Source organism: Lissotriton vulgaris, chromosome 1_1 (genome assembly GCF_964263255.1).
Source record: "Lissotriton vulgaris chromosome 1_1, aLisVul1.2, whole genome shotgun sequence".
Taxonomy (NCBI): Eukaryota; Metazoa; Chordata; class Amphibia; order Caudata; family Salamandridae; genus Lissotriton; species Lissotriton vulgaris.
The window spans coordinates 1,851,584,370-1,851,599,546 of record NC_141685.1 but is presented as its reverse complement, the minus strand read 5'-3'; the positions used below and the strand labels follow the sequence as shown (position 1 = coordinate 1,851,599,546).

General features: G+C 49.0%; 1 protein-coding gene across 1 annotated transcript in view; it reads left to right on the top strand.

Moving 5' to 3' along the window:
* Positions 1 to 7,342: 7,342 nt before the first annotated feature.
* SMIM30 (small integral membrane protein 30) overlaps positions 7,343 to 15,177 on the top strand; it is a 72,899-nt gene continuing 65,064 nt past the window's right edge. Inside the window, exon 1 of the mRNA XM_086919343.1 lies at positions 7,343 to 7,477. The gene's annotated coding sequence lies outside the window, so the exon portion shown is untranslated. The remainder of the gene's footprint in view (positions 7,478 to 15,177) is intronic.

Here is a 15,177-nt window from a genome sequence, read left to right as displayed (position 1 = left end):
CACCCACCCGGCAGCCTGGGGGAAGTCGCCTGAAGCCGCCGGAGCCTCGCAGGCTCTCACCCGAAGTACCAGACCCCGAAGGAGGAACCGGGTGAAGTAAGAACGCTTCCGCAAGAGCAGCAGCGTGATCTCTGCGGAGGGGGCTCGAGGCACATTGCCGGTGCCTGCCCTCGCCGCATGCTGATAGAGGAGTCCCCCGAGAGCAGCCCGGTAAGTTCAAAAGGGCTGGGGGGCTCCATAGGTGCTTTGCCCTGGCTGATCACAGCCCAGGAGGATAGCAGTGCAGAGTGGTTGCGCCAGGGAGCGGTCCACTCCAACGATGGGCACCATTTTTAGTACGTCCTCACACTGGCCCTGAGGGGCCCCCGCTTCCCCGTGATGGCAGTCTGAGCGGGCAAGCCAGGAGAGTGGGCCGCTCCCATGTGGGGTACCATTGTCCCCAGATCCAGCACGCACCAACGTCGGCCTCATTATGTCTTTCAGAGCCCAGATGCCCCCCCCCCCCAAGTGGCCATACATGTATTCCTGGGTCCTGAGGGGCCCATGCTGCATTATTAGGATGGACAGTTCTTCCCCTTGAGAGGCCCCATTTTTCAAGGAGCCAGTGTGCTCCCGGGGGCATAGCTGATTTCAGAGCCTGGAGGGCTCCAACATGTGGCACCTTTGTTCCTAATGGCTAGTGAGAACCCATGCCGCATTTTTGCTTTCCCAGCTGCCCAGCATGTGGTGGGCAGCTACACCTTTTAGGTATTTCTTTCAGGGGACATATATTTGTGAATCTAGGAGTGAGACACACTCCTTTCGCCCCTACCTTGACTTCCACCGCTGCGCAGCACTTAGTGCCAGCCGCAGCATTTAGGCCCCATGTCATTGTTTTCAGCTGCCCAGCAAGTAGTGGGCAGCTGCAACTTTTAGGTTTTGGTGCAGTGGCGCAACCTGGACTTTCACTGCCTAGGCAGCAGCCCTGACTCTCTGGACATAGGGCGTTTGAGCCCCCTTTTTAGATGGCCAGTTGGCCAGGGGGATGGTTACTGTTATAGGGCGCAGGCCCTAATGCGATTTATGTGCTAAAGTGACTTATGTGCTAATGCTTTGGGTGCTAGGAAATGTATTGCGTATAGTATGTTTTGCGCACCGTTTGATACCTCTAGATATGAATTATGCATAGGAGGTTGTTTTACCTGTTTAGGTTTGTGTAAGGGAGATTATACTTCCCTGTGTGATTTACGCCCCTAGTGTAATTCTTACTTAGGTGGTTAGGGTCTAATGTATTTAGACTTGTGGGACATTGTGCCTGTTATGATTTACATTACAGGTTGACACTGAGTATAGTGTCTGCTAGTGATTACTGGCTGTGTTCTAAGTTCATATATTCTTTTCCTATTTCTTTACCAAGTGCTAATTCTGACAGTGGCCCACGTGGCCCTGTCATGTGTAAATAATCCCTTGTAAATATTGCCCGTGCCAGTTGGCACAATGTATATTGTGTGATTACTATCTGATGTGTTTTGAGAATACAAAGGCTATTTTTGATATAGTCTTGTGTGGTGTTCCTTTTGTGGGGGGCCTAGGATGTTGTTGCTGGTGGATGCGTGGGCAAATGCTTTACACATTGCCTCCGGGATAAGCCTTACTGCTCGAGTCACGTTGCCAAGGGGGTGAGCAGGGGTTATCTTTGGCGTGTAACTCCCTTGCCCTGACTAGAGTGATGGTCTCTACCTTGTTTGGGCGCAAGCCAAAGCCGACCAGAGATCCCATTTTTAACAGAGGTACAAATGCAAAAACTAGCTACTGAAAGGAAGGGAATTAACACAAGCACACAAAGTAGCAAATGGGGAGTGAGGTGTGTAATTTATGTCACTTGAGGAGCTACATCTTTGCTTGCAGAGCAGCGCATGCGCTGCTAGGCTTTACCTAAAAAGGAATTTTTATAAACAGGCTTAAAAAGCAGTAGCTATGCACATGGGCATCCGCAGAAATGTTTCCAGGGGGGGGCAACATTTTAACTTCATCACCATCCTCCGACATGATTGAGCACAAGTATTAAATACATTTAAAAAAATCTTAATAAGACAAAGAGCTTAAATAAACAAAGAAATACATAGGGGGAAGAAAAAAATCTTGTGAGGCGCCAAATCAGACAACCTGGCAAGTAATAAAACAGAGGAAAAACTAAAAATGACCAGAAAAAAAACAAAAACATTCTAAATCAGGTTGATGCGGTTCTAGAGCATGGGTACTCACAAACTTTCTCTCAGGGGCCAAATTTACAGTGTGGTTTGTGGCCGAGGGCCGCACTGGTGGGGGCGGGGTCAGGGAGGGAGGGGGGTGGGACTAAAGCAACAAAAAAACTCTGACCATGAGGTTGAACACAGGTCCCTGCAGCGGACGCCTTCATCTGCTGAACCATCAGACCCGGCATACACACATCTTTCTTTCTCTCTCTCTCTCTCTCTCGGTCTGTCTCTCTGTCTCCCTCCCTCTCTCTGTCTTCTTCCCTCTCTCTCTGTCTCCCTCCCTCTCTTTATCTCTCTCTCTGCCTCCCTCTCCCTCTCCCTGTCTTCCTCTGTCTCACTCACTCTGTCTATCTCTCTCACCTTCCCTCTCTCTCACCCTCTCTCTCTCTCTCTCTCTCTCTCCCTCTCTCTCTCTCCCTCTCTCTCTCTCTCTCTCCCTCTCTCTCTATCCCTCTGTCTCTCTCCCTCTGTCTCTCTCCCTCTGTCTCTCTCCCTCTGTCTCTCTCCCTCTGTCTCTCTCCCTCTCCCTCTCACTCCATCCCTCTCTCCGTCTCCCTTCCTCTCTCTCCCTCGCCCTCTCTCTCCCTCCCTCCGTCTCTCTCCTTCCCTCCCTCTCTCTCCCTCTGTCTCTCTCCCTCTGTCTCTCTCCCTCTCCCTCTCTCTCCTCCCTCTCTCTCCATCCCTCTCTCCATCCCTCTCTCTCCATCCATCTCTCTCCATCCACCTCTCTGTCTCCCTCACTCTCTCTCCCTCTCCCTCCCTCTGTCTCTCCCCCTCCATCTCCCTCCCTCCCTCTTTCTCCCGCCCTCCCTCTCCCTCCCTCCCTCCCTCTCTATCCCTTCCTCTCTACCCCTCCCTTTCCATCCCTCTCTATCCCTCCCTTTCTCTCCCTCCCTCTCTCTCCTTCTGTCTGTCTGTCTCCCTCCCTCTGTCTGTCTGTCTGTCTCCCTCTGTCTGTCTCCCTCCCTCTGTCTGTCTGTCGACCTCCCTCTATCTGTCTGTCACCCTCCCTCCCTCCCTCTGTCTGTCGCCCTCCCTCTGTCTGTTGCCCTCCCTCTGTCTGTCTCACTCCCTCTGTCTCCCTCCCTCTCTCTGTCTCACAGTCTCACTCCCTTTGTCTCACGCCCTCTGTCTGTCACCCTCTGTCTGTCTGTCGCCCTATGTCTGTCTGTCGCCCTCTGTCTCCCTCCCTCTGTCTCCCTCCCTCTGTCCCCCCCTGTCTCCCTCCCTCTGTCTCCCTCCCTCTGTCTCTCTCTCTCTGTCTCCCTCCCTCTGTCTCCCTCCCTCTGTCCCTTTCTCCCTCTGTCTCCCTCCCTCTGTCTCCCTCCCTCTGTCTCCCTGTTGCATTCAAAAAAGTACTTAATTAGGTAAGTAGATCCAGTAGTCGTTGGTATTCTTAAGTAGATATTTATTGGTTAAAGATGGTAAATAGGAAGGTAAGAAGGAGGTAAAAAGGAGGCCCCACCGGGAGCAGCATCCAGCTGCTCAGCCCACTCAATCAAACTGACCACACATTCAAACCATGCACACAGGAACATTCCAATGACATCACACACACAGGCTGAGCAGCAGGGAAAGAGATAAACAGGATATAACACTCCCTCCCTCTGTCTCCCTCTCTCTGTCTCCCTCTCTTGGTCTCCCTCTCCTTGTCTCTCTCTCTCTCCCTCCATCTCCCTCCCTCTGTCTCCTTCCCTCTGTCTCCCTTCCTCTGCCTCCCTTCCTCTGCCTCCCTCCCCCTGCCTCCCTCTATCTCCCTCCCTATGTCTCCCTCCCTCTCTGTCTCCCTCTCTCTCTGTCTCCCTCCCTCTCTGTCTCCCTCCCTCTCTGTCTCCCTCTCTCTATGTATCCCTCTCTCTATGTATCCCTATCTATACGTCTCCCTCTCTCTATGGCTCCCTCAGCCTCCCTCCGTCTCCCTCCCTCTGTCTTCCTCTCTCTCTGTTTCTCTCTCTCTCGGTCTCCCTCCCTCTGTCTGTCTCCCTCCCTCTGTTTGTCTCCCTTCCTCTGTTTGTCTCTAACTGTCTCCCTTTATCTGTCTCCCTGTCTGTGCCCCTCCCTCTGTCGCCCCTCTTCTTTCTGTTGCCCTGTCTCCCTCCATCTATCTCCCTCCCTCCCTCTCTCTCTCTCTCTCTCTCCCTCTATCCCCCGCCCTATCTGTCTCCTTCCCTATCTGTCTCCCTCTCTCTGTCTCCCTCTCTCTGTCTCCCCCTCTCTGTCTCCCTCTCTCAGTCTCCCTTGTGTGTCCCTCCCTCCCTGTCTCCCTCCCTCTGTCTTCCTCCTTCTGTCTCCCTCCCTCTGTCTCCCTCCCTCTGTCTTCCTCCCTCTGTCTCCCTCGCTCTGTCTTCCTCTCTCTGTCTTCCTCTCTGTCTTCCTCTCTCTGTGTTTCCCTCTCTCTCTGTCTCCCTCCGTCTGTCTGTCTCCCTCCCACTGTCTGTCTCTCTCCCGGTCTGTCTCCCTCCATCTATCGTTCCCCTCCCTCTGTCTGTTGCCCTCTGTCTCTCTCCCTCTGTCCCCAGCCCTATCTGTCCCTTGCCCTATCTGTCTCCCTCTCTCTCTGTCTCCCTCTGTCTGTCTCTGTCTCCGTCCCGCAGTCTCCCTCCCTCAGTCTCCGTCCCTCAGTCTCCGTCCCTCAGTCTCCGTCCCTCTGTCCCCCTCCCTCTCTCTCGGTCTCCCTCTCTCTCGGTCTCCCTCTCTCAGTCTCTCTCTCTCTCTCGGTCTCCCTCTCTTTTTCTCTCTCTCGGTCTCTCTACTTCTGTCTGTCTCTGTTTGCCTCCCACCCTGTATCTCCCTCTATCTGTCTGCCTGTCTGTCTCCCTCCCTATGTCGCCCCCTTCCCTCTGTTGCCCCCTTCCCTCGGTCTGTCTCCTTCTGTCTGTCGCCCTCTGTCTCCCTGCCTCATTGTGCTTATCTATAACTAGCTGCCCGTCCCGACCTTGTCCGGGAGCAACAGGCTTTCCCGACCCCCGCCCGTCCCGACATTGTCCAGCAGTCCGGGCCCCCGTCCGGCCCGACCCCCGCCTGCCCCGACATGGGTCCCCTTACCTCAGCCGCCTCTCCTCCCGCCTGTCCGCTGCTCGCACCGCCGCTGGCCTGTCCGCTGCTCCTCACGTCACCGCTCCTCCCCCGTGCCATGTCCGCTGCTCCTTTACCTCAGCCGCCGCTCCTCCAGCCTGTCTGCTGCTCGCACCGCCGCTGGCCTGTCCGCTGCTCCTCACGTCAACGCTCCTTCCCCGCGCCATGTCCGCCGCTTCTCGTCACGTTCCTGGACGCTGCTCCTCCCCGCGCTCCTGACGTGAGCACGCACGTTGCGGCCGGCGCTACTTCGGAGGGACTACTTTTTTTTTTACTGTAAATTTTTGAAATAACGGTTTTATTTTTTTATTTATATAGCCTATAACCATCTACACACCCTGACGATTCCAACCGTGTATCGGGTGTGTGGATTGGCGCTGTGGTTCCCGAGTTTACCCGCCTCAAAGGCTGAAAGTTCTTCCTTTATTATAGTAGTATAGATAATGTCCCCCCCTTGCCTCTTTCACTATCTTCTCTCGTCAATTATTTCTCACTCTTTCCTCTCCCCCTCTCCGTTTGTCTCTACTCCCCACTCCTTCTCTTATTTTTCCTCTTAGCTCTGTCTCTCTCTTTTATCTCTCCTCTGCTCGTATGTCTCCCTTAGCCTCAACATGGAGGGTTAGTTACATTTTTCCACTACAACATTGTCAAAATCGAATTTTCATTTTTTTCCATTTTAAGTCATATTGTTCTTTAAATGTAGTTATTTCAGTCCTTAGTGTTTTTTCTGGAGTATTTCCACTCTTAGCTGTATTAGCACTCTCCCCATTGCACAAATTCATAACAATGAAACTTTCAATTTCAATCCGGTCTGTCAATTCACAGTTTTTAAACTAAGAATGTTGGCACTAACCCCGCTCCCCAAACGACGCCCCCACCCACGCCCCTTAGCTTTGTATCTGATCGTTATGGCCTGCTGTGAGGGACTAAAGCTCACGGCCCCTGCTAATTGTGCTGCTTGAAAGCATCAGCAGCCCCCCAAGAGCTCAACGGTGTCTCCTGAGGCCTGGGATGCAGGGAGATGCTACATGCTGTGTCTCCTCTGCCGGCCCATTGTCATACTGCCCATGACAATGGCACGGCTGCCTCTGTGACCTGCTGGGACTCACACTCGGGCTGTACTGTAGCAGCCTTTCAGGTGTCGCCCCAGCAGGAAAGTCGGCCCAGGTATGTGGGCCCATCTAGAACTGGGCCTGGATCCAGGGGGGGGAGCAGCGCCCCCTCTTGCCCCACCCCCCCCACCCTCGGACGCCCATGGCTATGCACAAGGCTGATACTGAAATGTGCATATTATCATATAAGTGCATTAATTTATCTTCTGCTGGTGTTCATGTCAGTGAAACATGGCAGGCATTGGAGCATGACTGCATATTTTTTGGTCAAATAAATGCGGAAATATACCAGTTTAGCTTTTTTTTTCACAAAACCCATAATAAATAATGATACAGATAAAGTTGACAAAAAATAAATGTGGCTAAATACAGACGGAAATGACAAAACATAAATAACATTAAACCGGGAGCCCTACTCATAACTGCCTTTCAGCGACATAATGGCCCTACTTATTTAACACATTTCATCAATATGCAAAAAGTTCCACTAATATTACCAAAACTCCGCCGAAAATTGTAACAAATAACACAAACGTGTGATTTATTTAGGGGCTCATTTAAATCTTTGCCCTTCTCAAAGTCGGTCTTATTACTTTAAACACTTATTGGCTTAACTAACAAGAACTAAATTTGCTTAAATCTATAAATTTTCAATGTTCGCTCTAAATCAATGAATCGCCACAAGCAACACACCAATATGGCGATCTACATAATATCAAAGAAACGTATTACGTGCTTCCGATATGAGGGGGAGGCGGGGGGATGGAAAGCACGTGCTCAAGCAACGTCACACCGGCAACTTGCCGCCCCGCCCCCTCATGGAGTTCATGGTTTTCATACGGAATGCATTTCATCCACAAGTGAGAAAGAAAACAGTTAACTGTCAATAGCTAATGCGCTTTATGGGAGTTGTAGGCAAATGTCTTCATGGGATTTGTAGTAAAACGCTCATTTCCGCCTTTTCCGAATCTTGTTACGCATGTATGTGCTGAGACGAACGTCCTGTGCCGTGCAGTTACACTTTAATTTTGAACCGACAAAGACAGATATCACGTAAGTGGTCTTTATATATATATTTTAATTAAACAGGAAACGTACTGTTTTGCAAATTACTTGATCAATACCTATTGAATAGAAATTATCTTTTTTTAAATGTCTTCATTTGTCATCGTATTTGCACATTTACTTCCTGTTCCCTTAAATGCAGCTCTTAGCGCACTTTGCATGTTTCGCGTCAACATCAGTGCTGCGAGTATTGTTTTGTTTCGCACAACATCTTGACTGACAGTCACCGTCGTTTTGAACGTGCAGTTTTTGCAGATAAACCAAGCTCGCGGATACGTGCCTAGCACACATTTGAAGTGGCATTTCATTCTGGCAAGTTTTTTGAGTCCTTATGTGTGACATTACCTTGATCTTAGCCTGCTTATATGTGACATTCCATTGCCTATGTGTGACAGCTTAAGTGATACTTTATCACGAGCTATTCCAAGCAGTGAAAATCGATAATTGTCAAAAGCACCATCTTCAGTCCTGCCATGTACCACGCATCAAAGGTTAGACTAACGCATGTTAGTGCTGATGTCGGTATCACTGCAATAAAATGCATTAGTTGCGCACAGTAGCACTCCGGGGGCCACCACAGACCAACAATGGGTGCTGAATGAAGCTGCATAGCAAAGGCAGCAGGCGCAGTAATTAGCTGAACTCTGGCAGTGCTTGCGTGGATATTACTGGTCAGAGCCTGCCAAAATTGTCTCAACTTGCATTAATGCACACAGGGCAGACCGCTGGTGTCTGTGTTTTCAATGACATTTGCTTTAAGGCAGGCGGGGACTTGCTGTTTGTAATTATGCAGAGCCCAGGCTCACCCCTGAATCTCTGTGGGAAGCTACGTGGTCTTTCTAACCAAGGCTTGGGTTTGAACATAGAACAACACAGTTGGATGGTTATCTGAACATTACTGTGTCTCTGCAGCACATGGATCATGGTGGTGCTTTGCCTGTTGTTTTCCGGCTAGGCACCACCCTACTGTGACATCTCAGCGACGTGAGCCGATGATTGGTCCAGAAAAACACTAAGGCGGCAGCTTTGGTTTTTCCTTGCTTGCCGCCAAAGGAAACAATTAGCGCCTTGTGCTGCTGCGATCCCTCACAGTGCTCTCTGCTTCAGGGGACGTCCTGCTGGCAGAGTCAGTTTTTTGACCTGATAAGTGAGCTTCCATCTTGAGCCCTCTTGTCATGCCCATGCTTTCTCAGCAGCCTCCCAGGCCATATATTGAAAGCACCACTGTCTGCTGGGTGAGCTCCGCCTGTGACACTGCCTGCAGCCAGGAATCACTTGTTACTACACGGCGGGAGACAGAAAGACCAGAGCCTGCCTCAGCAGTAACAGCGCCTCAGCAGTAGCGGTGTGGTAAGTATCACTGTAGCATGGAAATTGCATTAAAGTGACTTTATTCTGTAAAAGCTTCACCCACAATGGGAAGCGACCAGCCGGCTCAGATCCAAGGAGAAACTGACACCGTTAGCTAGAATCTTAGCCACCCGATCTAGGGCACGGGCCGCGTACAACAACAATACATTTAAATGCCACCACAGAGTTTATTATAAACACACCTGAGTCTCAATCTCAATCAATCATTTGTAAAGCGCACTACATACCCGCGAGGGTCTCCAGGCGCTGGGGGGGGGGGGGGGGGGGGGTGGGGGCAGCGCTACTGATCGAATAGACAGGTCTTGAGTATCCTCCTGAAGGTCAGCAGGTCTTGGGTCTGTCGTAGGCTCAGTGGGAGGGTGTTCCATGTCTTGCTGGCGAGGTGGGAGAAGGATCTCCCACCAGTGGTTGTTCTTTGTATACGCGGGACGGTGGCGAGTGAGAGGTCTGCGGAGCGTAGCTGGCGGTTGGTGATGTAGAAGGAGAGCCGTCTGTTGAGGTAGGCTGGGCCAGTCTTGTGGCGTGCCTTGTGTGCGTGGGTGAGGAGCTTGAAGGATATCCTCTTGTTGACGGGGAGCCATTGCAGGTTTCTCAGGTGGGGGGTGATGTGGCCATGGCGTGGTTTGTCGAGGGTCGGTCCAGAGGAGTTTGGTGGTGTGGCTGATGGAGACGTACGGGCTTATACAGAAGACTGGGTCGAGCGAGTGGCCGGCGGAGTGGGTGGGCGTTATGACAAGTTGCCTCAGTCCGAGGTTGGCATGGTTATCGATCAGGGTTGTGGAGTTGTTGTTGTTCTCAAGGTGAAAGTTCAGGTCTCCGAGGAGGATGTAGTCTGTGGAGTTCAGGGCATGCGTACTGATCAAGTCGGCGATGGAGTCGCTGAACTGGGGGTGGGATCCGGGGGGTCGGTAGACGAGGGTGCTTCTGAGGGTAGAATTAGAGTCTGTGTGGATCTGGAAATGCATGTGTTCGGCAGTCCTGAGCGCGCCGTCAATGCTAGTCGAGACCCTGATGCTGTTCTTGTGGACGATGGCGATTCCTCCTCCGACTCCGTTGGTGCGGTCTCTGCGGGAGATCTTGTAGCCGTCTGGGATGGCTATGTCGATGTCGGGTGCGGAGGAGTCGTTAAACCAGGTCTCTGTCAAGAAGGCGACGTCCATGGATGTTGTGTCGAGCAGGTCCCAGAGCTCGACGGCATGCTTGCGTGCGGAGCGGCTGTTCAGTAGTATGCATCGGAGGTGGTTGGTAGTCTTCCTTGGAGGGTGGTTCATCAGCTCTGAGGCTGGTGTAGCTGCTGTTCCGGCAGGTGAAGGGGCCGTGTGTGCGTTTCGGGGCGGCCTTGAAGCAGGTGTGGCTTTGTCCAGAGTTGAGAGCGTGCAGAGTGCTGGCGTCGTAGTGGCGGCGGTCGTTGTGGCGGGTGTGGGAGCCAGGGGTTCTGGCGATGGGCACGGTCCAGGCACGGACGGGCGCAGACGGGCTCGCTTTAGGCGAACCACAGGCCTACAAGCAGGAAGTGCACCATGAGCCACACCGCTGTGCACCACACCATCTTCCCCTCCAACAAAACACAAAAGAAAAAACTTACAAATTCCCAGCAAAATCAAGAATTAAGGCAAAAGGCAAAACCAACATTAATACATTGTATAGTCCTTACATTTACCTAGTCTCCTAACTTTGCGAGACCTGATGCATGCTACTGTAGAGCACCACTAACAGCGGGTACTCTCAGAAGCACTTGTGAACAGATCACAACTAGGGGTGGTAAATTCGCTGTCTCCAGTAGGTTGTACCATCACGTCCAATTTAAGCCTAAACCAGTGCATTTCTTCTTAATATTGATGTTGGCCTGCTGAGGAGATAACCTCACAGTATTCTGTATATTCCACCAGCCTTTGTCTTCTAGTAACAGTAACACTGAACCTTTACTGGCCCTGACTGCTTTAGTTAGTGCTGAAAAAATTGATTTCCCTTTTTTCACCATAATGTTTTTTTTGATCAAGACATAATCCTCCAACATGGGAAAGTGGCTTGCTTGTGAGTGTTGTTGCCAGGCTGTGCCATTTTAGTCTGTTCGCCACAAACCTATGTATAACCTTTTCCTTAACAGTTGAATCAGCTTCTTTATCCTTGATGACCAGTTAGTATTTTAACCAGGAAGGGAACAAAGTAGAATGAACTTTCCTCCCTCTCAGCGTAAGAAATGGGGTAGCTCCTGTGGTGCAACGTGGTGTTGTTCTCCCAGACTTTCTGTTTGATAAACTCGTTCACACTCAACCCTGCTGCAATGCCTGTTTGCACACCCTCCTTAATTACCTTGTTCCCTCTCTCCACCAAACCATTGGACAATAGTGAATAGATATCAACCTTTACCTGTTTAACATCATGTTTGGCCACAAAATGAAGCATTTGCTCTGATACCAAATGTGACAGATTGTAAGTAACTAAAGTTCTAAGAGATCCCTCTATTGAGAATACTTGTTCCAGGAATTTAACAGCTGAGTCTGCATAGGAAGAATTGGCAAAAGAAAAATGTAGCCACATAGAAAAATAATGACCCAAAAGAATGACCTACTTCAAATATCATGGCAAAATATAAGTTCCTGAAAAGCCAAGACCTAATTTGTCCAAAGGTGTGTCAGGAATGTGAACTGGATGCATAGGTACTTTGGTTGGATTTCAGCGTTTGTCTGACAGTAGGCACTCAGGAAATTGTCCACTGATCTAAGGCAGTCCACCAATAGTGTTCCTTAATGCACATGCATTTCTTGGTTGTGCCTGGATTCCCCTGATGTGCTTTGGAAATAATGAATGAATGCATTTTGGAAGGGGGAATATGTAAATCACCTCTCAAAATTAGTCCACCAACCAGTGAGACTACCTGTGCATATGTTTTTAAATTGCCTTCTAAGCATCTAATAACAGGGCCAACCTTTAACAATTTATGTGCCAACGTGTATCAGCACCTCATCCTCCTGACACGATTTTAACCAGTCATCAGCAGTAAATATGAAATCACAATCCTGCAAAGTGTGAGCAGCATCAATGAAAGCAACAAATTGTATTTCATTGTCCTTTTCCTCACCAAATTCTGGTAATGGCATGCGTTAGTCATTCTGCTCTGAAATTCTTTCCGCAACACACACAACTAAGTGAAGTTATATTCTTGTGATGACTCTACAGGTTCTATGGTGCCTTGGGTGCATAAATCCTTAAGCCTGTGGTTCCCAAACTGTGCGCCGCGGCGCCCTGGTGCGCCATTATAAGTAGCCAGGGGCGCCGCCGCACGATGTGGGAAAGATAGTATCTGGCTGCGTTAGGCCCACTGTGCAGCGATGTCAGAAGTGCAGAGCGCCAGAACACCAGAGTGATTATGCGCGATTAAGACAAACAAACACACGATCACACGCACACTCGTGCACGAATAAACACACAAACGCTGCGTACAGGCTTCATTTCTAACAAGCCAAGCCCCATTTTCTTTCTTTACCTACATGGGGAGACTGGAATCAATCGGGTGTCAAAAAATTTATGAATCTCCTCGGTGCTATTATTGAAGTTGACACACCTCCTCATCTGAGCAGAAGAAGGATTATATAATTCTATGGTATTCGAAGGGCCTTCAATGTTGTATGTAGACCAGTAAAAGTCATATTGTCAGGCGTGCACATGAAAAAATTGTTCTGCATGTATTTGGGATACGTTACAAAATAAAAAGAGATATATGCAAGAAAGATTCTAGACTTGAGAAAACTATATATAGCAGAGATCAAGGTAAAAAAAAACGGAGGAAAGACACAGAATGAGAGTGAACGGGGCAAATTGAAATGAGGGGAAAACAACAGAAAAGTGGAAGAAAGAGGGGAGGAATGATACAGAGGACACAGGAGAGTGAAAGGAAGAGATTGAGATGAGGGTAAAAAACGGAGGAAAGACACAGAAGGAGAGTGAAGGGGAGCTTGAAATGAGGGGAATCAACAGAAAAAGTGCAAGAAAGAGTGGAGGAAAGAAACAGAATGAGAGTGAAGGGGGAACTTGAAATGAGGGGGAAACGACAAAAAAGTGCAGGAACGAGTGGAGGAAAGACACAGAGGGCACAGGAGAATGAAAGGGGGAGATTGAGATGAGGGTAAAAAAACAGAGGAACGACACAGAAGGAGAGTGAAGGGGGAAGCTTGAAATGAGGGAGAAACAATAGAAAAAGTGCAAGAAAGAGTGGAGGAACGACACAGAGGACACAGGAGAGTGAAAGGGGGAGCTTGAAATGAGGGGGAAAACAACAGAAAGTGGAGGAAAGACCCAGAAGGAGAGAGAAGGGGAGATAGAAGTGAGGAAAAAAACAGTGATAAAGGAGAGAAAAAGCGGAGCAAGAGAATAGAGGTCCACTGGACCACCAGGGATGAGGCGCAGGTGAAACCTGCAGGTGGAGAAGGGCCTCCAATATTCAAGAGTGCAGGGACTTGGGTGGGGAAAGGCCTCACTTAATGGTGGAGCTGGAAGGGAGAGCAATTTCACTGACGATGAGTCAGTGGTTCTAGCCCCACATCTGTAGCATCCACTGATGCCCCTCGGCTAATGTATTTATTTGTTACAACTAGCAGCCAGACTCGCCTTTCATGTGTGAACGTTTGAAAATGATTAGTCCAGTGTGCTCTGCCAATATTTATCAGTCTTTGGCATGGTCCTGCAGGTCAAATTCAAATCCTGAATAAAACATAAAAAAAGAAACTTGCTGCATTGAGGATAGAAATACAACAAGCATTTGCAATGCAATAGGGCTCGCATTAGTAAAGTTAGAGGTATTAGTATTGTAAATGAAAATTTTTTTATTTATGTTTTTGTTTTGAAAATAGCTAAATTAATAACTTTGTCATTTACAATGCCAATAGTGTTAACTTTTGCAAACGTGACACCTATAGCATTTGTAATGCACTATGTGTTGTATTTACATGACTTAGATGCATTAATATTAAAAATAACAATGGGTTGTATTTTTTTCAATATTTAACACTTAAATAAAAGTTATTGTAATTTATAATGGCAATAGCTTAAACTTTTGCAAGTAACTTTTTGAAAGATTATGTTTATTTTATTTTATTGTGATGAAAATACAAGAACAGAAGTGAAATATTAAAAAATGTTTGTGACATTTGTAATAAAGTTTGAAACATTGAGAGAACATATTTGAATCAGTTGTTGAATGGTTGCACAGATTGATGCTGTGGTGGCTCTGAGTGATGCTGTGGTGGCTCTGAGTGATGCTGTGGCGTTCAGTGATGCTCTGGTAGAGCATAGTGATATTGTGGTGCCCCTGAGTGATGCTGTGGTGATGCGATGGATAGTGAGGGCGATAGATAGATAGATAGATAGATAGAGGGAGGGCGAAAGATAGATAGAGGGAGTGTGAAAGATAGATAGAGGGAGTGTGAAAGATAGATATAGGGAGGGCGAAAGATAGATAGAGGGAGGGCGAAAGATAGAGGGAGGGCGAAAGATAGATAGAGGGAGGGCGAGAGAGAGGCAGGGCAAGAGGGCGAGGGATGGAGTGTGGGCAAGGGATGGAGTGTGGGCGAGGGATGGAGTGTGGGCGAGGGATGGAGTGTGGGGCGGGGGAGGGATGGAGTGTGGGGCGGGGGAGGGATGGAGTGTGGGGCGGGGGAGGGATGGAGTGTGGGGCGGGGGAGGGATGGAGTGTAGAGCGGGGATGGATGGATGGATGGAGTGCAGGGATGGAGGGGGGATGGATGGATGGATGGAGCGGTGGTGTGGAGTTGAGCGGTGGTGTGGAGTTGAGCGGTGGTGTGGAGTTGAGCGGTGGTGTGGAGCCATAAAAGCACTTCTATAGCAATAGGCGCAGGATAACTATTATTGTGCGTGAGGTGTTACCACGAAGGTAACACATTTGAAATGTGGCTCATGCGTCAAGGCTGGATTAGTATATCATTGCGTCATATTGGGTATACAAATAAGCAGTACGGCATTTATTTTCATAGTTTTATAATGCACTAGTAACGGCAAATGAACTGTGTGCACATTACACACGTGTTTTTTAATATGGTGTGATAACGGCAAATGAACTGCGTGCACATTACTCACATGTGTTTTTTAATATGGTGTGATAACGGCAAATGAACTGCGTGCACATTACGCACATGTGTTTTTTAATACCACACGCATGCTGTGCTAGCAATTTAGCACAACATGCTCCTAACATATAGAGCAAAAGGGTTAAAGGCAACTTTATATACAAATTTTACTGAAGCGCTAGTAAAGGGAAATAAATCACCAATATGGCGCTAGCTGGATGCGCCACATTGACT